The sequence below is a fragment of the Hemicordylus capensis genome, chromosome 2, assembly GCF_027244095.1.
Source record: "Hemicordylus capensis ecotype Gifberg chromosome 2, rHemCap1.1.pri, whole genome shotgun sequence".
Lineage (NCBI taxonomy): Eukaryota > Metazoa > Chordata > Lepidosauria > Squamata > Cordylidae > Hemicordylus > Hemicordylus capensis.
The window spans coordinates 257,268,365-257,289,702 of record NC_069658.1 but is presented as its reverse complement, the minus strand read 5'-3'; the positions used below and the strand labels follow the sequence as shown (position 1 = coordinate 257,289,702).

The following is a 21,338-nucleotide window of genomic DNA, read 5'->3' as shown; positions in this document are numbered from 1 at the left end:
GCTGAACTCTCTAATACAAAAATAATGGGACTGGGAACTGTGGAACTGTTGCTGGATCAGTCCCACTGGTGGGACTATCCTGAGAAGTGACCCACTACTATCATATAGGCTTTCCTGATTTGACTGCTCCATGGCCATGGGTAGTGTGCACAATCACATTTTTGACCCCATTTGTACATTTAAAGATCTATCAACTTATAATTCTGAAGGCTTGCAAGGGAACGCTGATCCAAGGCTATTTATTGTCTCTTGTCTCAGCTTCCAGCAGGTCAATCTTTTCCATTCTACAGGGCAAAATAAAATAATTCCATGACACTAATAACACAGTGCAGTACCTCAGTACAAAATAAAACAGTTCTAGATACAATACTTAAAACAGACCACCAAAGTACCACCAAAAGGACATCAGCCTAGGGAACGCATTAAACAAGCTGCTTCTACAGCACCATCTTGGGCTCCTCCTCATGACATACCACTAACATGTACCCAACCAATCTTTTGTTGCGTGATACAAAAGAGCCAAATGTCATGCTACACACCTGCCATCCAACATGGAACACATTCCAGTGGGAAGGTTTCCTCCACATGTCCTACAGGAATGAATGGGGACAGAAATGGTTTGCATATCCTGCCTCGAGTGGTGACATGGTAGGAAGGGACTTCTGTGGGGGCATTCTCTGTTGCACTGCCTGTTGGAGATGGAGTTCCAGTGCATCAACCTTTTGCACCAACTATCCTAATGACCACTAGGGGCATTGGGAGTAGACGTAGTTAGTGAGGGTCTCCTTACCTGTCCCTGCTTGCCTCTACTCTAGGACCCCTGATATGACTGCTCAAGTATTTCCTGTTGGGAGTCAGAATCCTTCCATTCTTCTTAGAAAGCTGATGGAAATATCTCTCTCCCCCTACCCATTGATTATGTAGTTTTTTAGATTAGGGTCAGGTCTGTCCTATCCAAAGTGTATTTCACCAATATATACTTAGTATTTAGTTCTACAAGGATCTCCATGTGTTTTCTCTAAATAGTGGCAACAGCTCAACTCTGCAAACTACTTTATAACTGGACTGGGTAGCTTCTTTAGTGCTCTGCTAATCAACCTGGGGTAAAAATTACAACCCCAAACACTGCCCACAGTCTGGAAATCCTTACACCATGAGACCTATCTGGCTAGTGGCAGCTACAGACGAGGGTAACAAGGGACAAACACCCCTCAGACAAACTGCTTGCCCTCTTGCCCCCACCTCTTCTTGTTTGGACACTGGTGGTAAATTTGAAAGACAATTTCCACATACTCAGCATCACTTTTTATACAGTAATCCCATAACCTTTGGTTTAAGATGAGATTAAAAATGCTTTTAAATGGCATTTGTGCTATAAAAATTATGGAAATTGCAAGTTAAGGCACAATTTGACTTCTGCATCATATAAGCTATAACAACTTTGTACAGTCTTGTACAGGTATATCCCTCCTCTGTTGGAGGGAGAGCCGAGGAAAGGCAGTTGGTGGGCGGGACCAAGGTAAGAGACTACCTGGCATAGAAGCAGCCCAGAGTTCATTCCATCCAAGGGAGAGGTTGGGGGTGCGCTTCTGCTCCACCGCCTCCCCAACAGGAATGTGTGCAATGCAGCCACTGAAAGCCCTGTTCCTCTGAGAGGCCTCTCCTCCTCCTCCCTCTTCCGTGCGCACCAAGCCGTGAAGAAGGACCATGCAGCCCGGGTCGGGTCGTCCTCCTCCAACTCCCTCCTGGTTTCTGCAACTCTGGAGGAATCTTCGGGTTCGAGGGGTCCTGCGGGCAATCCAGAGCAGAGCATCCACCACCTCCATCCTCCCCACCCAGTGGCATCCCAGCAGCTTCTGCTTGCAGATCATGGGGGGAGGGAGAGGACAACCCCCCACATGCCAGTTCCCTTGTCGCACTGCCCTCTTAACATGGAGAAGTTTCTCTGCATGTCCAACCACATGTTTTCGTTCTTAGCAGACAGGGTATGCAAAGGCAGCTACCTGGCTCTGCTCTTCTGCTGCAGACGTCCATTGAGATGACCAGAATATTCCCACCCCCACCCCCATTAATTAGTTTACCCTCTTACCACCCCAGGGAGGCTTCCTGCCCCCCTCCGCATCTGATAATACATGCACCTTAAACCACTCTGATGTTGCTTGGCATCTTCTAATGGTGAAAAAGTTGCCTCCTCTGCAGAACGGAGACACCAAAAGTAGACGGCATCTTTGGTTAGGCCATGTCTTTCCTTCTCTCTTATGTCCTGCAAGGTGTGTTTGTGTGTGTTTCAATGCAGGTGGGAGACAGCCTGGGGTGGCAGCGATGGCACAGCAAACAAAACAAAACAAAACTGGGGGAATGCATTTGACCAAATAGGTGCCACTGCTACCCACAACAGAACAATGTATGCATTAGTCTTGGAGACTAAAACCCAATGAACATTTTGTTGAGAGCAAGACCCATTGGATTCAGGGGAGCCTGCTTCCAAGGAGACATGCCTAGGAAGGAAATGTGACTCTGTTCTTTTAAGTAAGCAATGGCCCCAGCCCTGGAAGTATAGTCGCTCTTCCTCCATGATCCCGCACCCCGTTCTCCCCAGCCATTTGGCCTGTCTTTGTTCTCTGGAGGCGGAATTTGATCAGAGCAGAACCACCACCACCACCACCCTCCGACTGGGCACCCATTTAAAATGTCACAATGCTCATCAGCATTACAAGGCGTGCAGAGGAGACTCACTCAGCCAGTCCCATTGCCTTTCCGACAGCCTGCTCAGCTGCTATTTCTAACAGGCTAGGGGGGAATTTGGGGACATCAGGGCATAGGTGATCTTGTGGGTTTCATGATGGGCTCCCTGGCATGATGTGTCCTGCAAACAGAAGGGAGGAGGCTATTCCCTTGAGCTAGGGTAACAGAGCTGTTTTTTACACCCACTTCCCAATTTTTTTCTCCCCCAAGACCCTCCTCACCCCCTCGTAAGGGCGCCGGGGGTTATGGCTTTCTGGACGTTGCTAATTGGGAAGAAAGTAGGTAGGGTTTCCAGCCAGCCCCTATACTGGTCCAACTAGTATATCCACATTCTGGCAAGTACTGTAAATCCACATTCTGGCAGGGAAACTTAAGAGTAATTGCATAACTTGGAGTTGAACAATTTTAATCTATTTAGCTGTTGCGTTAATCTGTCTCCTGACTGGTGGCAGCAGTCAAGGCTTCAGGGCAGAGAGCTTTTCCAGCCTCACCACTTGAGGTGGTCTAATTCAAAATGCTTGGGACTGAGCCAGCCTGGCAAAAGGTTTGTCAAGCTGGTGTTAAGAGTTACTGGGTTTTCAGACCATCCCTGACCTTCCCACAACAGAGGTTACTCCTTGGTGTGGAGATCATGCTTGTGTAAAGCAGAATCCCCACACCAAGGGGATTGCTTGGTGTCCCCACTAGCTTGACAATCCCTACTAGCTTGACAAACTGTTTTGCTATATGTCCTACTTCCCTGGATCAACTTTAGGCATGGTTAACTGTTTCGATTTCAGCTTCTTTTATGCTATTGTAGGAATGTTAATATCTGATTAAAAAGTGGTAGAGCCATTATAAAACCAAATATGGGATGTAACTAATGTAGGTTTTATGTATCAACTGTAGGTGCAGGATGTGTTTTTACCTCAGTCTGTGAAAGCGCATTGAGAAAATCATCTCCATTATTTTTATTTTATGGCAGTTATATTAAATACTCTGTGTGTGTGTGTGTGTGTGTGTGTGTGTGTGTGTTCAGAAATAATGACTTAAAAGTCACGAAATTATTTAGGAAAATATGTTTCTCGTACGTTTCTGAAACAAAAAGCATGAGCTTTTCAAAATTAAGCACATATAGAATCCATTTATTTCAGCTAATTTTTAAAGGCTTACTTCAACTTCTGTTGTAATTAATATGTAACAATGCTTAACACTGGCTGGATCATGCAGAGACATCGGGCCAGGAGAAGGAGAGGAAGGCAGTGAGGGGCCCTTTTTAAAATCCTGCCTCCCGGCCCACTCCAACCTTGTTATGCCCCTGCTTCTAGCATAACGGCTGCTGAGCTGGAGCACATGCACGAATGAACTTTGCACGAATGAACATGTGTATCCTGTGACTCTTTGATGTACATCACCATATCCATATTCAATTCCTGAATAAGGTAATCTGTGAGTGAGTTGTGGCCAGATCTGCCTCATGCCTTGTCTGAGCTGCATCTACTGTAGAGGTCTTCAAGGAACATGATGATGTACAGCTTCTTCTGTTCTGGATTTAGTCCAGTTTTCACACCACCTTTGGAAAGTGAAGGATCCTTTGACATCCATGGGACAAATAGCAATCTGTTGCTGAAAGCATAATAGGAGGGAATGCAGAGAGGGGGGGATGATTTGTAAGAATTAGACCTTTCAACCAAGGGCTGACCTCCATAAAGGACTGGACTGATAAGAGGGTAAGCAAGACAGTTTTCTAATGAACAACACTAGATTTTAATAACAATACAGATTCCATGGTTCACACCAAGCATGGTAGGAACTGGCAATGATGGGGTCAGACCTAGGGATGTGCGAAATGTTTCGGATACAAAATGTTTTGTACCCAAAACATCCTGTTTTGGTTGTTTTGTAGACAAAACAAAACACCCATTTTCCAGATCCAAAAGTTTTGTATACAAAACAAAACATTCCTGTTTCGGCTACAAAAAGTTTTGTTGTTTTGGACCTCCATTTTGTGGTGATCCCTGAGTCAGTCTCCATTTTGTGTTTGACATCTCTTTGAATTTCCCACCCTTCCAGCCTTCTGATCGGTGACCTAAATCATGGGCTGACCTGCTGACAATTCCCTCCTTGTTCTGCATTGGCTCTTTTGCTTCTTGCCACTCTTTACTGACCCCACATTGGCCAGGGGAAAGATTGCTAACCCATGGGGTGCTGGGTTCTGTTGTTTCTGTGGTGTTCTGAGTGTAGATTCTCTGGTAGCATATGAGAGTAGATTTTTGTTTTTCACTGAAAATCTCATATGCTACCAGAGAATCTACAATGAACACGTCAGAAACAACAAAACCCAGTACCCCACGGGCTTGTGGGTATGGGGGTGGTTGGCACCCTATGTGCACTACACAACCCCTCGCTCTGGGCAACCCCAGTGCCCCCCCCAAGTGGAACTATGGGGCTGCTGAAACCTGAACCTCCATTATTCCCTATGGGAGAAATCTTAAAGACACGTAAACTTCAACAAATCACAAAAGATCAGCCCTTTGCCCAATTCCTTTGAAATAATTCTGGAAGTTTCCTTGCCCCCATTGGGCACTACCACCCACCACACTCCACTCTGGGTCATCCCTTTCCCCTTGAATTGAAGTGATACATTTGCTGGAATCCCCATTATTCCCTATGGGAAAATTCTTAAAGATGTGTAAACTTAAAAAATTCACAAAAAATCCGCCCTTTGCTAATTCCTTTGAAATTTGGGTGGTACCTTCCACCCATTGGACACTACCAATACCACCAACTCTTTTTGCCCTGGGACCCTTTTTAAAAATCCAAATCGATTCGGATTTGGATACGGAAAATTTGGCTACAAAACAAAACAAGGCTGATTTGGATTCAGAAAATTTGGGTACAAAACAAAACGGGGGTGTTTTGATTTGGATACAAATTGAAACAAGAATATTCCAAAATGCACACCCCTAGTCAGACCAGGAAGCCAGAAAAGGCAGGACTCAGACCAGCTGAGAACTCATTTCCATCAGGACCACTCTGTACTGCATTTAAATAGATATTTTAACTGAATTATTATGGGTATGGTGAGCACTTTTTGGCATCATCACTTTTTGGTTCAGAAGCCAGAGGGAAAGCTAAGAAAGGAATGTCATATCAATCTAAGAAATGAACAATAAGTGCACTAACACCCTGTCCACAGTCTGAAGCAGGCAATGAGGTCATTCACACTATCAAAAGGAGGAAAACCTAGAAGAGGAAAAAGTAGAAGTGATTGTGTGGAAGCAAGGTAGGAGGAAAAAGCTACCCAGGATTTCCTTGCTTTCACATAATCACTTCTACCCAGGTTTTGCTCCTACCTTGCTTCCACACAACCAAAAACTGGGAACAGACAAAGCTTTAAACCCGGGTAGAATACAGTTGTTGATTGTGTGAATGAAAATATTTTTCTCTCCACACCATGCATAATTTTATAGACATCTATGATCATGTCACCTCTCAAACACGTTTTTTCTGAAATAAAAAGCCCCAGAGGTTGTAGCCTTGCCTTGTATGAAAGGTTCACAAGGTCCCTGATCATCTTGGTTGCCCTCTTCTGCACCTTCTCCAATTCTATAATGTCTTTTTGGGGGTGTGGTGAATAGAACTGGACCCAGTCCTCCAAATGTGGCTGTGCCATAGCTTTGTATCAGGGCATTATGATACTATCAGTTTTATTTTCAACCCCCTTCCTAATTATGCCAAGACCAGAATTGGCCTTTTTAGCAGCTGTCACAAATTGTGTCAACAGTTTCAGTGAGCTGTCCACCATAGCAATAGCAATAGCAATAGCACTTACATTTATATACCGCTTTATAGCCGGAGCTCTCTAAGCAGTTTACAATGATTTAGCATATTGCCCCCAACATTCTGAGTACTCATTTTATCGACCTCGGAAGGATGGAAGGCTGACTCAACCTTGAGCCCCTGGTCAGGATTGAACTTGTAACCTTCTGGTTACAGGGCGGCAGTTTTACTACTGCGCCACCAGGAGCTCACCATGACCCCAAGATGTCTCTCTTGGTCAGTCACCGACAGCTCAGACTCTATCAGCGTATATATGAAGGGGGGGGCGGGTTGCCGCAATATGCATCACTTAACACTTGCTAACATTGAAACTCATCTGCCATTTTGTTGCCCACCTCCAGGGCTCAACCAATCAGCGTACCAGGTGGGTGGGACCTAGAGGGCCATGAAGAGGAAGAGAAGGTTCCTTGGTTAGAAGAAGCTAGGTTGGAGGTGAGGGAAGCATGGGCGGAAAGGCTTAGTGTGGAGCAATGGAATTTTGCTCCCTCATGGTCAAAAGCTAGCCGGGAGATTTCTCTCCAGAGAAGGAGCTGGCTCTAGGGCAGGAGACGTGGCCATGAGGTCTGGCTGCAGGAAAATCTCTCTGCAAATGCAGGGAAGCCAGGAGGGAAGGAAACCTGACTCCTCTACCATGGTTTTGGTGAGTTCAAGGAGGAAGCCAGGTCTTTTGCTTTTAGGGAGATTTTAGTCTAGGGAATGTTTGTTTAATCAGAATTCGTTTTAGACTTCTCTGTTTCTTTTGTGCATGCTTTGCATATCCCTGAACCTATTCTATAGTTGTTTTCTTGTAACGCAACTAAGCTAAAAAAGCTGAGCCTGCGCCCATCCAGCTAGGGTGTTGCAAGGATACTAGCACTGGCTGACATGTTATGGAAGGAAACATGAATGGTTCTGAACTAGCCATGCTAAGTAAGGCCCGCAGTGTTGCAGACCAGGGTGCCCTCACTACTTCTTAAAATGGCACAGTTGCATTTCTGCTTTGCAAAATGATAAACATTGGAGAAAAGGTATGTTCTGCCCCAGAAATGTAATTTTGTCCTTTTATGTAGTAGCAGATGACCTCTGTGCCTTCAGTCTTCCGCAGTGTCGCATACGGTTCAGAATTGCCTATAATCCTTGTGTAAATTCCAAAAGGGGCATGACATTAACAAAACAGAGGCACTTTCCGAAGGATCCTACATTCTGAAATCTTTGCACTATTCCATGCAAAATGGAATATTGTATCTGAACACCTGTGGTAACATGTCATTTTGCACAATAAGAATCATGCAGCTAAGAGGATTGCCAGCTTTTGTCTATGTTTTTCTTCTGAGGACAGAAGGACGATTAACACAATGGCCATCATGATCATCCCATTTCCAGAATATCTATTACAAAATGCTGACATACTCATTAAAAGAACAAAATCTGCACCACTCTTCCCAAAAGAAGGTGTTGCCCCACCTTTTTTTCTTCCCTTCCATTGGCTGCTCCTGGGTCCTGTAAAAGATATATTGCAAGTGCAATCTTGTCTACAGGTACTTGGGGAGTGTTGAAACATTCTGCAGTCTCTTTCAGCCTGATTGTCCTCGGCCACTTGCAGAATCTGACTAAGAATGAAGCTTCTTCTCGGCTTCTTGGCCCTGCTCTTCTTCACTATCAGTAAGTGGGTACAAATAGGGACACACACTCACTTCACCATCCATTTTATGGGGAAATGTTATTTGTTCCATGGCTGAACAATCTTCAAACAGGTTTCAGACTAATAAGCTTTTCAAATACTTATGGAATATTGGCTGGGGAAGATGGCATAAATGGCCCTCCCATGATCTGAAGAAACACCTTGGTCCCAGATGAAACCGTTTTGTGTGCACTCCAGCAGAATGGGAGGCAGAGAGGTCTCCCACTTGTGCTGCAAAGCATTAGAAAGGTTTCCTGACCAATGCCCTTTCAAATGAATGAGAGTTTCACAAGAATATTTCTGTGAACTATTAGCAGCGGTTATTTGTTGGAATCATTAAAGGGGCACAAGGACATTAAAAGGGTTCTGCCATTATACACCACAAAATTGTATTTGCTTCTAAGTATGACACCTGAGCTAATAACTTGATATGTAGGGTGCATCATCTACTAGACAAAGTCTACAAATGTGCCTGGTGTCAAAACAATCTGATACAAATTGCTACAGGTACAGCAAGTTATAAATGGACACACTGACCCATTTTTACCCAACTTTTCAAGAGTTGGGTAAATAGAAATCATTGGGTAAATAGAAATAGAACTCATCTATTTCTTTCAGAATTTAATGAAAATGTTTGCTGTAACTTATTCAGGCTTGTCTAGGAAGGGGCAATTCTTTCTTGTTTTGATGAAGTTTTTTGAGCAGCAGTTTGATTGCACCCAGTCCCCAAGGAAGACGTGGCACAGACACGCATGGGTTAACTAAGGCCACACTTGGTTAACTCTTTCCAGGAAATGCAATGGAGCAATGAAAAATCAACTTGGAGTGCAGGCAGCTCCTCCCTTGGTGAAAAGTGAAACAAGCAGGCCAGCAGGTTGCCAGCTGTCCTACATCTTCCAGCTTCCTGTAAACCACAAGCTGTGTTGAGGGAGGGTTGCATGAGCCACCACTACCCCCCCCCAGCCACAAAACTCTGAGTGGGTGAGCTGAGCAACTCACCAAGCCACACCAAGCTGTATATCTCGGGGGTGGGTGGGGTTCGGGGAGCTGTTCCATTGAGTTCCCCTTCACCTTAATGGTGCCTGTGTGAATTATGTTTGCATTTGGCTGTGTGATGTGTGTTTGTGTGTGTGCGTGTGCATGTATGGGTCTTTGTGTTCTGTGCATGTTAGCGTGTTTTTCTGTGTTTGTATTTGTCTGTGTCTTTGTGCATGTGCTTCTGTTTCTCTGTGCATGCACATCTGTGAATGTGTATCTGGGTTTCTATGTGCTTGTGTTTCTGTGTGCATGCACTTAACTTGTGTGCATATGCATCTGCCTTTCTGTGGGTGTGGGTGTATGTATGCCTATTTTTAATTCTGTGTCTGCACATATGGGTTTGTGTTGTGTGTGTGTTTCTGTGCCTGTGTGTTTGTCTTCGTGTTGCATGTGTGTGCTTGTGTTGTATACATGTGTGCATCTTTGTGCATGCTTTTGTGTTTCTGCATGTGTTTATATGTTGGTGCATGTGCATGCATTTGTGTCTGTGTATGTATGTGTTGTATGTCTCTGAATCATGCTCTACTCTTCTAGCTAATGCTGGTCTTGGACCGTAATAAAGATGATTGATTGTATATATTTTTCATCTGTGTCTTTGCGTGTACGTGCACATATAGATGCATGTGTGCATGTGTTTAACTATGTGTATGTTTTCTCTTTGTGTGTGTATTTGTGTGTGTGTTGTCCATGTGCTTGTGTACATGTGTGGGAGTGTGCTTGTGTGTATGTGCATGTGTTTGCCAATCATGGAAGCATCAGCCATCACGATTCCATTTAAATGATAGGTTTACACTTTGAAGGTGCTCCTGGATCTAGCATGAAAAATGGCTAAAGCATTTGCATTGCAATTGTTGAGCTAAACTGTCATATAAAAGTGGCAATTTGCATTTCAGATTTGAAATCTAACATTTGAAGATGGAATGAAAGCACTGGGATTTGGGGTGGACTCTAAATGAATGCACATATTCTTTGCAACTCCCTTTTCTCCTCTTAGCCCAGGCACTCCGGTGCAAGAAATGCGAATATGAAAATGCTGAATACTGTCAACGTTATGGAACAGAATGTGAAGTTCATGGTAGATATTCGACATGTTACACAGCATCAGCCTATGAAGGTAAGGTCCAGATCCAAAACCAAGTGAGCTTGAAGTGGGCCTGATCTACATTCAAAGTGACTAGGAGATTTGTGGGCATGTCCCCTCATTGCTGTCAACTGCTAACCAGATGAGTTCATCTTCCCTCCCATCCGACGTCCCACCTAGAGCTGGTGGTTCAGAGCTGGTGGTTCAGAGGAGCTGAAGCAAGGCAGGCAGATTAATTTGGCAAGTGATAAGCTGGAAGATGGGGAGGCAGGAATGCCAGAGAAGTACAGGGTCATAGTCTTCTTCTACTCCAACCTTCTGTTCAGTACAATGGGGGCTATATCATTACCCAACAGACAGGGAATTTCAAAGACCGGACCCGGAACACAACTCCAACAGCAAGGTTGGGATGCTGAACATAACTAAATGGTGAACATGACTAGCCAGCATAGTGTAGTGATCAGAGTGTTGGACTAGGACCGGGAAGACCCAAGTTTAAATCAACATTCAACCATGAAACTCACTGGGTGACTCTGGGCCAGTCATGTATATCTCAGCCTAACCTATCTCACAGAGTTGTTGTGAGGATAAAAATGACCATGTACACCACTCTGAGCTCCTTGGAAGAGGAGTGGGATATAAATGTAAAATAAATAAATAAGGGGAAGACCAGCTGTTCTTGGCGGACATATGTTAGGCTCAGGATGCACAGCACTTGGCCCTTTTGAAATTTCTTGTGCCTTATACTACAGTTGCTTCCTCTTCCCTTCTGTTGCCTTTTTGATTGTTTGTGAGATCCCACCCTCCTTTAAAATAAGAACATCAAGAGTCACACTACTCTCTTTCTTGTAGCAGATGGAACATTTACTGGAGTGAAGTATGGATGCGATGAACGTGGAAATGAAATCATATGTCAATCCGTTCAAAGGTTCAGTGGGCCTGCGGGCCGTATATATGTCTACACTTGTTGCAAAACTGACAAATGTAATGGACATCGTACACCTTTGCCTCCTCCTTGGTGTACCCAGCCTTCCTTGGGGATGTGAGTTAACGGAGGATCGGGATGTGGCTCTCTCCACTCAAAGCTCCTCTGTCCTAGTCCCCTTGAAGGGAAATCCAGATAATCTATGGCTATCCATCACTTATTTCACCCTCTTTGAGCCAAGATGTGATTTAAGGGTTTGAATGTGGCTCCTTCATCTGTGGAAAATGTACAAGGAGAACCAAAAATAAACCTACATGCTGAGACACACGGTGCCTTTTTGCTTTGTTCCTTCTATAAAATGTACACATTTCTGTTGGTATATTAAAGCATGGTGTGGAAAACTAGTTCTTCCTTCTATAATGGAGCATTCGTATGCAGATCACATGAACAAAAAGAAATGTTTTTGGTGCAAAATTACCTGCATCTGTAATTGACTGGTTCAGATAGATCTTACAGATATTTATTTATGACCCATGGTCAGCTTACAAAACAACTAAAGAATGGTAGAATACAAAAATCCTCCGAAAGTTAACAGTTGCTAGAAAATAATAAAACATCAGTCACATGCAGTACCAATCAAAGACTTAACTAGCAATTGCCAACAATAAATATAAATTAAACTAAATTTCAGGAAGAACATACGCATGAAATAAAAAACTGATGTAACCACATAGCATTAGAGCAAAACTTTGCCACCTTATATGTAACAGATGGAGATTGATCTGCCAAAAGATAAGAGACACAAAAATCTTCTGAGCATCCTGGAAAGGGTGCCAGACAAGGAGATATCAGGAGGCGTCTTATGTCTCTATAAAACAGACAATGGAGCAATACATGTTGGATGGTTTCAATCTCCTTATAACCACAGGGGGAGATTCTATCGTCCCTAGGTATATTCTTCATTCTCCCTGCCAGCACAGTCAACGGGAGCAGGTCATATCTTGTTCTAAAGAAAGCCCTCAGATAGCGCGGGTTCTCTAGGGTATACAGATAAGTAGTGGGACCCCTGACAGCAGTGCATGAACCCAGCCTCCTCCTCGAATATTCTGGGATCATGGAAAGCTCGTGTTGATATTCAGTATCCAGGATTCTCTGCTGTAGATCCTGTAGAGCTTGATTATGGCTCAACAAAACCAGATAATCCAAGGAGAACCCCAATGACAGAATTTTAGCATGGATTGCCTGGGCCCAAGAAGACTGAAAACTATCGGCCAAAATTGCCATAATCCATCCTTGAGGAGAGAAGTTTATCCTAAGCCAAAATGCTAGGATCAACATCCAAGCTCTAGCCTCAATTCTCAGAACACCCAGATCAAACTTCAACATCACAGAAGGAGCACAGCTTGGTGCTCTTAGTATTGCCCTAAGAAATTTATTTTGCACAGCTTCCAGGGGTTTATAGGAAGGATAGGGGCCCAACTCCATGATATACAGTAACTGACTCCTGGCTTTGGCCGCAAACAGCTTGAGAGCTACCGGTATGATCTCCCCTCCTCCAGTATGAAAAAAACCTCTGTATGGCTTGAGACCTTCATGGCCATGGGTAGTGTGCACAACAGGGGCGTATATAGGGTGAGGCAGGCAGGGCATGTGCCCCGGGCGCCAATTGCAGGGGGCGCCATTTTTCTAAAATTAAAGTTTTTTTAAATGGCTGCTGAAAACAAAATGGCCACTGTGCATGCTCAAATGGGCTCTGTGAGGCCCTAGGCGATGCCAGGCCTCGTAGAGGCCATTTGAGCATGTACGGCAGCCATTTTGTTTTCAGCGGCTATTTAAAAAAAATTTTTTTTAATGGCCACCGCACATGCTCAAATGGTCCCTGAGAGGCCCTAGAGGCCAGCGGGGGGAAGGGGAACCTTTGCAGAACCCCCCAACATCCTTTAGGAAGCATCCAGAAGGGGCTACAGGTTTGTTTTTTTTTAATTAATATAATAGAAGTCACTGTACACATATTCAGTTTGGCACGATGTACAGAGAATCAGGGCTTGTGAATACTGAGCTGAAGCTTATGAGCTAGAATCGTATTCATTTGCTCTTACCTTGCTTCTTGTGATAAGTGAGTTAAATGTAATGTCTTAATAATATGGCTATTAATGGTGAGTTTGCCTTTAAATCAGTGTGAAATTTGGGTACTTCATGAGCCCCAGCATACTGAAATTTGTAGTTTTCCAGCATTTTTTGTTCTGGCTACATCCACTGCTAAATAGTTTTTGAAATATTAAAAGATTAATGAGCTTGTATTTTTGAGCTGATATTATGGTGAGGTTATCTGAAAGATGGGTGTCAGATGTTTGGACAGGGGGTGCAATTTCAGTGCTTGCCCATGGCGCTATTTTCCCTAGATATGCCTCTGGTGCACAATCACATTTTTGTGACATTTTTGACCCCATTTGTACCTTTAAAGATGTTTCAACATATAATTCTGAAGGCTTGCAAGGGAACGCTGATCCAAGGCTATTGTCTCTTGTCTCAGCTTCCAGCAGTCCAATCTTTGCCATTCTACAGGGCAAAATAAAACAATTCCAGATACAATACTTAAAACAGACCACCAATGTACCACCAAAAGGACATAAGTCTAGGGAATGCTTTAAACAAGCTGCTTCTACGGCACCATCTTGGGCTCCTCCTCATGACATACCACTAACACGGACCCAACCAATCTTTTGTTGCCTGATACAAAAGAGCCAAATGTCATGCTACACACCTGCCATCCAACATGGAGCACATTCCAGTGGGAAAGTTTCCTCCACATGTCCTACTGGAATGAATGGGGACAGAAATGGTTTGCATATCCTGCCTTGAGTGGTGGCATAGTAAGCAGGGACTTCTGTGGGGGTATTCTCTGTTGCACTGCCTATTGGAGATGGAGTTCCAGTGCATCGACCTTTTGCACCAACTATCCTAATGACCACTAGGGGCATTGGGAGTAGACGTAGTTAGTGAGGGTCTCCTTACCTGTCCCTGCTTGCCTCTACTCTAGGACCCCTGATATGACTCCTCAGGTATTTCCTGTTGGGAGTCAGAATCCTTCCTTTCTTCTTAGAGAGCAGATGGAAATGTCTCTCTCCCCCTACCCATTGATTATGTAAGTTTTTAGATTAGGGTCAGGTCTGTCCTATCCAAAGTGTATTTCACCCATAAATACTTAGTATTTAATTCTACATGGATCTCCATGTGTTTTCTCTAAATAGCGGCAACAACTCACCTCTGCAAACTACTTTATAACTGGACTGGGTAGCTTCTTTAGTGCTCTGCTAATCAACCTGGGATAAAAATTACAACCCCAAACACTGCCCACAGTCTGGAACTCCTTACACCATGAGACCTATCTGGCTAGTGGCAGCTGCAGACAGGGGTAACAAGGGACAAACACCCCTCAGACAAACTGCTTGCCCTCTTGCCCCCACCTCTTCTTGTTTGGACACTGGTGGTAAATTTGAAAGACAATTTCCACATACTCAGCATCACTTTTTATACAGTAATCCCATAACCTTTGGTTTAAGATGAGATTAAAAATGCTTTTAAATGGCATTTGTGCTATAAAGATTATGGAAATTGCAAGTTAAGGCACAGTTTGACTTCTGCATCATATAAGCTATAACAACTTTGTACAGTCTTGTATATTATGTTGATATCCAGCCATTTCAGGGTAAAAAACACCAACTTCACCAATACACTGATGGGGTCTGAGCTGTCAGTGACTGACCAGGAGAGAGAGATCTTGGGGTTGTGGTGGACAACTTGTTGAATGTGTCAGTTCAGTGCATGGTAGCTGTGAAAATGTTCAGTTCTATGATAAGGATCATTAGGAAGGGGACTGAAAATCAAACCACTGACATTATAATGCCCTTATACAAATCTATGGTGTAGCCACATTTGGAGTACTGCGTGCAGTTCTGATCACCTTAAGAAGTATGTTGTAGAACTGGAAAAGGTGCAGAAGAAGGCAACCAAGGTTATCAGGAGCCTGGAGCACCTTTCCTATGAGGCAAGGCTACAGCATCTGGGCCTTTTTAGTTTGGAAATGAGACGACTACAGGGAGACATGATAGAGGTATATAAAATGATGCATGGAGTAGATAGTGTGGACAGAGAGAAATTTTTCTCCCTCTCTCACAACACTAGAAGCAGGGGTCATCCCATGAACTGATGTCCAGGAATTTTAGGACCATCAAACGGAAGTACTTTTCACACAGTGCATAATTAATCAGTGGAATTCTCTGCCATGGGATGTAGTGATGGCCACTAGCTTGGATGGCTTTAAAAAGGGCTTAGACATACTCATGGATGACAGGTCTATCAATGGCTACTATTCTGAGGGCTATAGGCCACCTCCAGCCTCAGAGGCAAGAAGCTGTCAATTCTTAGTACACATGTAGCAGATTACCATGACTTTCTCTCAGAGCAAGCCCACGTGAAGGGAAGAAAAATGCTGAATTATCCCCTCCATGCTCTCTAAGCAAAGGCTTCTCCCCCAAACTTTCCTGTACCTTTGTAGGCTGCCACTGCCGCACAATTATCAACAGAGTTTCTCTCTCTCTCTCTCTCTCTCTCTCTCTCTCTCTCTCTCTCTCTCTCTCTCTCACACACACACACACACACACACACACACACACACACACACACTGGAATCCCAGGGCAAACTCTTTCCTCTGCTATTGGAAAAGTAAACAAACCTTCCAGGTGCATGCGTGGTGAGAAAATTGATAGAATTGCTGAACATCTGAGGACATGTTTTGCACCAGACAACCCCACCTTTCCTGAATTAAAAATCAACTCAGTGAGGCATTTTTAAAAAATGGCAAAGAACAAAAAAAGTGTGTGTGTGGGGGGGCGATATTCAAATGATACAGACTGCTTTAGTCTGAGGCTCTCTCAGCTTTTAGGTAGAGGTAAAAGAAATACTCCGTAGCTTACGAGAAGACTTCAAAAAGCACCCCAAATGATAATGAGGTGGCACTCTTTAAAATTCGTTGTTACTTTGCCTCAAACTCACCAACCCCTGGACTGAGAATTCAAGCCCCTGCAGTCCTATCTTCCAAGAACAGCAGTCCTCCTTTCTACAGCCATTTTGCTGGTCACACATCTTGCTTCACCTCTAGCCCAACTTCTTTCCTAACAAAAAACTTTCTCTTCCTCCCAGCTCCTTTCTAGGTCCCACCCACTTGGTATGCTGGTTGACTGATCCCTAGAGTTCACCAACCTGTCATTCTGAACAGGGTTCACTTCCGGTTAACTCTTTAGGGGAGAGGAGGGCCTGGTCAGTGGCTGATCATTACAACACGTAATATATGGGCGGCTAATTGAGAGACTGGGGGCTCTGGCCTGAGGTGGGAAATTTGCCGAGCCGGCCCTGCCTCCTCCCTCCGGCTTTCACAAGTAGAGAAGCCCTGCTGCTGGCATTCCTTCTGCCAGCCTGAGCCACTGACCTGATTGCACTGAAGATCTGAACATAAGAACAGCCCTGCTGGATCAGGCCCAAGGCCCATCTACTCCAGTGTCCTGTTTCACACAGTGGCCCACCAGATGCCACTGGAAAGCACAGATAGGAGTTGAGGGCATGCCCTCTCTCCTGCTGTTACTCTCCTGAAACTGGTACTCAGAGGCATCCTGCCTTTGAGGCTGGAGGTGGCCTATACCCTGGTAGCTCTCCAACTACTAGTCGATGGAAGACATCCCCTCCATGAAGTTATCCAAACCCCTCTTAAAGCCATCCAGATTGTTTACTGTCATGACATGTGGCAGAGAATTCCACAAGTTGATTATACGTTGTGTGAAAAAGTACTTTCGTTTTTTGGTCTTAAATTTCCTGGCAACCAATTTCATGGGATGACCCCTGGTTCTAGTGTTATGTGAGAGGGAGAAGAATGTATCTCTATCTACTTTCTCCATACCATGCATGATTTTAAAGATCTCTATCATGTCTCCCTGCAGTCGTCTTTTTTCTAAACTAAATAGCCCCAGGTATTGTAGCCTTGCCTCATAAGAAAGGTGCTCTAGGCCCTTGATCATCTTGGTTGCCCTCTTCTGAACCTTTTCCAGTTCAACAATGCCCTTTTTATTTTATTTTATTTTATTTTATTTTATTTAAAACATATTTTATACCACCCAAACGTACATCTCTGGGCGGTTTACAACAAAATATATGTGGTGACCAGAATCTTTTAGATGTGGTGACCAGAATTGTATGCAGTACTCCAGGTGTGGTTGCACCATAGTTTTGTATAAGGGCATTATAATATTAGCATTTATATTTTCGATCCCCTTCCTAATGATACCCAGCATGGAATTGGCCTTTTTCACAGCTGTCACACATTGAGTCAACACTCTCAACAAGCTGTCCACCATGAACCCAAGATCCCTCTCCTGGTCAGTCACCAACAGCTGAGATCCCATCAGCGCAGGCTTGAAGTTGGGGTTTTTTGTCCCACATCTTTGTCTGCACGTGTGAGGGCCAGTTTCAACAGCTGGGCTCCAGAGTCCCCATGAGAGTTGGGGACTGAGGAGTTTGGCTGAAAAGGACAGAGGCAAGCCAGAGGTGCAGCTGCTGGCATAGTCACCGGTGCGGGTGCTACTAGGTGAGTTACAGGCCAGCCTTTGGTGCCAGGCCTTCGGTGTGTGTCTGAGGGGAAGCTTTGCTCAAGGTCCTCCATTTTTAAAAATTGTTTGTTTGGTTAGTTGGTTTAGTTGTTTTTGCCACGCTGCTCACAGTGATGTGTTTGGGCTCTCTTGTTAAGCATGGAGGAGGGGGCGCATTCAATGAGATTGGGGTAGCTCTTTCAGTAGTGGTGGGTAGTAGAGGATCAGGCATTGGCAGGACAACATGCCATTACAGGGAGAGCGAGTCAAGTAATTTAATTACTGTCCACAGCTAACTGGGCAAAGAGGCACCCGTTTAATGTGGTGATTCTCTTTGTTTAGCAGAGGGAGAGTAACCGGCCGTATCCATCCCCCACATCCTACTTCCATTACTGTTGCTGGTATCTATCTTCTGTTTCTTTTTAGATGGTGAGCCCTTGCGGACAGGGAACCATCTTACTTACTTACTTATTCATTTATTATTTACTAGTGTTTTTTAGCCCATTACAATAACGGGCGCTAGCGTTCCCCCCCCCCACCTCCCATTCCCTCCGTCTCTGGCCAGCACCAGAGTTCTGCCTGAGAGTTCCCATGGCCGCCGCCGCCGCCGGCTGCCCACCCGCCCTCCCAGCTGCCCGAGTCCTCCTCAACCCCGGCCTGCATCAGTCGGGCGATCAAAGACCATATTCTGAGAAGGAGAGAGGAGCTCGCAAACAGAGCTCCTCTCTCTGTAAAGCCTCTGGCTGAACTGGCGCTTTGGGTTGCGTCCTTTGCATCCATAGCGCCAGGGTTGAGGAGGACTCGGGCAGCTGGGAGGGCGGGCGGGCGGCGGCGGCAATTGTTTGGGTCATTTGGCCAACATGGCCACCCGTGTCTGGGTGGCCGTATCTTTCTCGGCGGTTCTGGGCATGCGCTCCGAGAAAGACACAGGCGGCACGGGATCACACTTAAGGGTTTTATTATAGAGGATTATTTTTGATGATGATGATGATGATGATGATGATGATGTCTTACATGTAGACGTCTTTGGAAGCCTTTGTTGAAAAGCAGTATATAAATATAGTTGTTGTATTCCCTTCCGGCTGCCCTGTTAGCTCTCAGGCCTTAGGGAGTAGTTCTAACTCCCCACTGAACCTAAACATGCTCCTTTGTAATGCCAGTTTGTTTGAAAATAAGAATAAAATCACCCATACTTCAATCACTGATGAAGAAGCCGACCTGGCTTGTATAAATGAGTACCTGGTTGGGGGAGGCTAATGGTCCTGTGTGCACGCAACATCTTTCTCCCAGGGTATTCTGTTGCTGAGCAGATTAGGGAAGTGGGCTGGGGAGGGGGAGGGTGTGGTGGCTTTGGTCTATTGCCACCATCCACCATCCATCCGTCCATTGCCTTTATTCCAGCCAAGGTGTCCCCTCTCTCCCAAACTGCCACCACAGAGTGACCAGGGAACATCTTGCACTGAGGGAAGACGAGAGACACATAGACTGTGGAGCTGCCACTATTCAACTCCCTTATTCCAGCCAAGGTGTCTCCTCCCTTCCCAACTGCCACCACAGAGTGACCAGGAACCATCTTTCTCTGAGGGGAGGGGAGGAGAGGAGAGGAGAGGAGAGGAGAGGAGAGGGAGACACACATGCTCCTGCCACCATCCATCTCCCTTATTTCAGGCGAGGTAGCCCCTCCCCCACCAACTGCCACCACAGAGTGACCAACAACCACCTTGCTCTGAGGGGAAGAGAGGAGAGACACACACAGACTGTGGAGCATCCACCATCCAGCTCCCTTATTCCAGCTAAGAACATGAAGGGGATTCAGTGACAAGGGCTCATAGTCTTAGAAACTATAAGTGTGAGAGTTCCCAGAGACCATCTTGTTCTGAGGGGAAGAGAGGAGAGTCCGATACAGACCGGGGAGCTGCCTCCATCCATCTCTTCTGTTTCATCAGAGGTGGTCCCTCCCTCCCTCCCTTCCTCCCACAATTGCCACTACAGAGTGACCAACGACCATCTTGATATGAGAGGAGGAGAGAAGGGAGATGTGCTCAAAGCCTAAAGAGTATAGCACACAAATATATAAACAGGTATGGTTCTTTACTTATGCTCTTAAGAAAACTGCTCTGGGAGGTTCAGCCACAAATATATTTTAAAAGTAAAAGTAGAAGTAGAAGTGAAAGTAAGTGAGTAGAACATCTCCTTTACCAGGATCCTTGTGAGAGAACTGACTTATATTGAACAAGTGAATTTTGGCCCGTTGAATAACGGGCGCTAGTAACAGCGCTCCTGGCCCCCCGCCGCCATTCCCCCTCCCTCCGCCGTTCCCCCCCTACCTTTAAGGGCCAAATCGGCCCAGGCACTTGCCCCCGCCAGGCCGGGGAGACGGAGACCGGGGGCGGAGCGGAGGCCATGTAACCTTAAAAAAAAATTTACTCCCGCGGCCGCCGCCGCCGACCGCCCACCCTCCCTCCCAGCTGCCAAGTCCCCCTTACCCTGGCCGACTGCTGTCGGCCGTAGACAGCCCTTAATCTAAGAGGCAGAGAGGAGCTCGCAAGCAGAGCTCCTCTCTGTGCAAAGCCTCTTGCCGAACTGCCGCTTTGGGCGCTTGCGTCCCTTGCGCCCAAAGCGGCAGTTCGGCAAGAGGCTTTGCATAGAGAGGAGCTCTGCTTGCGAGCTCCTCTCTGCCTCTTAAATTAAGGGCTGTCTACGGCCGACAGCAGTCGGCCAGGGTAAGGGGGACTTGGCAGCTGGGAGGGAGGGTGGGCGGTCGGCGGCGGCGGCCGCGGGAGTAAATTTTTTTTTAAGGTTACATGGCCTCCGCTCCGCCCTCGGCCTCCACCTATTTTGGCCGAGGCGGCGGCTCCGCCGCCGCCTCGGTCACTTTCCCGCCGCCTCCTCTCCGGCTTCTTCAGGGCGGCCGCTTCTGGCCGCCCAAGATGGCTGCCGGGTGCCGGCGAGCGTGTCTCCCTTGCCCTGTTCTGCGCCTGCGCTTCGCGCAGGCGCAGAACAGGGCATGGAGGCACGGACACACGCTTGGTGTCCGTCCACGGACAGACACCAAGCGTTTTATTAGAGAGGATGTGTTTACCTTAGACTGGGGATTCAGGATAGATTGGGGTTTCTGTTGATGTACCATCCACCCCACTGCCTAACAGACCCCCTAACTGAGCTGATGTAGCTGGTGACTGAGTTGGTGTTGGAGTCACCCAGGCTTGTGATGCTGGGTGATTTCAATGACCACTTTGTTACTGGTTTGTCTGCTGCTACTCAGGAGTTCATAGCGGTCATGTGAATTATTGGCGTATCCTAGTTAGTCCTATGCTCCGATCACGGGGGGGGGGGGTTGTTCCGTGGGTGGAGTCTCCTGTTTCTTTCCAATAGTCATAGATGGACCACTTGCTGGTTAAGATTGTTCTCACAGTCACGTCTGACCC

At 45.7% G+C, this 21,338-nt stretch overlaps 3 long non-coding RNA genes across 6 annotated transcripts in view; 2 read left to right on the top strand and 1 right to left on the bottom strand.

The window, feature by feature from the left end:
- The window catches only part of LOC128344593 (uncharacterized), a 31,998-nt gene extending 20,408 nt beyond the window's left edge, over positions 1–11,590 (top strand). The window contains exons 2-4 of one of the 3 annotated variants that reach the window (XR_008315932.1): positions 8,125–8,208; positions 10,260–10,379; positions 11,199–11,590. This is a non-coding gene — a long non-coding RNA (uncharacterized LOC128344593). Of the gene's footprint in view, positions 1–6,920; positions 7,208–8,124; positions 8,209–10,259; positions 10,380–11,198 lie in introns of those variants that run through there. The other 2 variants (XR_008315934.1, XR_008315933.1) reach the window with 2 other exon arrangements.
- On the bottom strand, positions 3,857–19,733 carry LOC128344592 (uncharacterized). The gene is made up of 3 exons (XR_008315931.1): positions 19,150–19,733; positions 13,728–13,830; positions 3,857–4,350 (listed from the first exon to the last, which is right to left on the bottom strand). It is a non-coding gene; the product is annotated as an uncharacterized LOC128344592 (long non-coding RNA).
- The window catches only part of LOC128344590 (uncharacterized), a 79,517-nt gene continuing 77,350 nt past the window's right edge, over positions 19,172–21,338 (top strand). Inside the window, exon 1 of one of the 2 annotated variants that reach the window (XR_008315928.1) lies at positions 19,172–19,991. This is a non-coding gene — a long non-coding RNA (uncharacterized LOC128344590). The remainder of the gene's footprint in view (positions 19,992–21,338) is intronic. The other variant, XR_008315927.1, reaches the window with a different exon arrangement.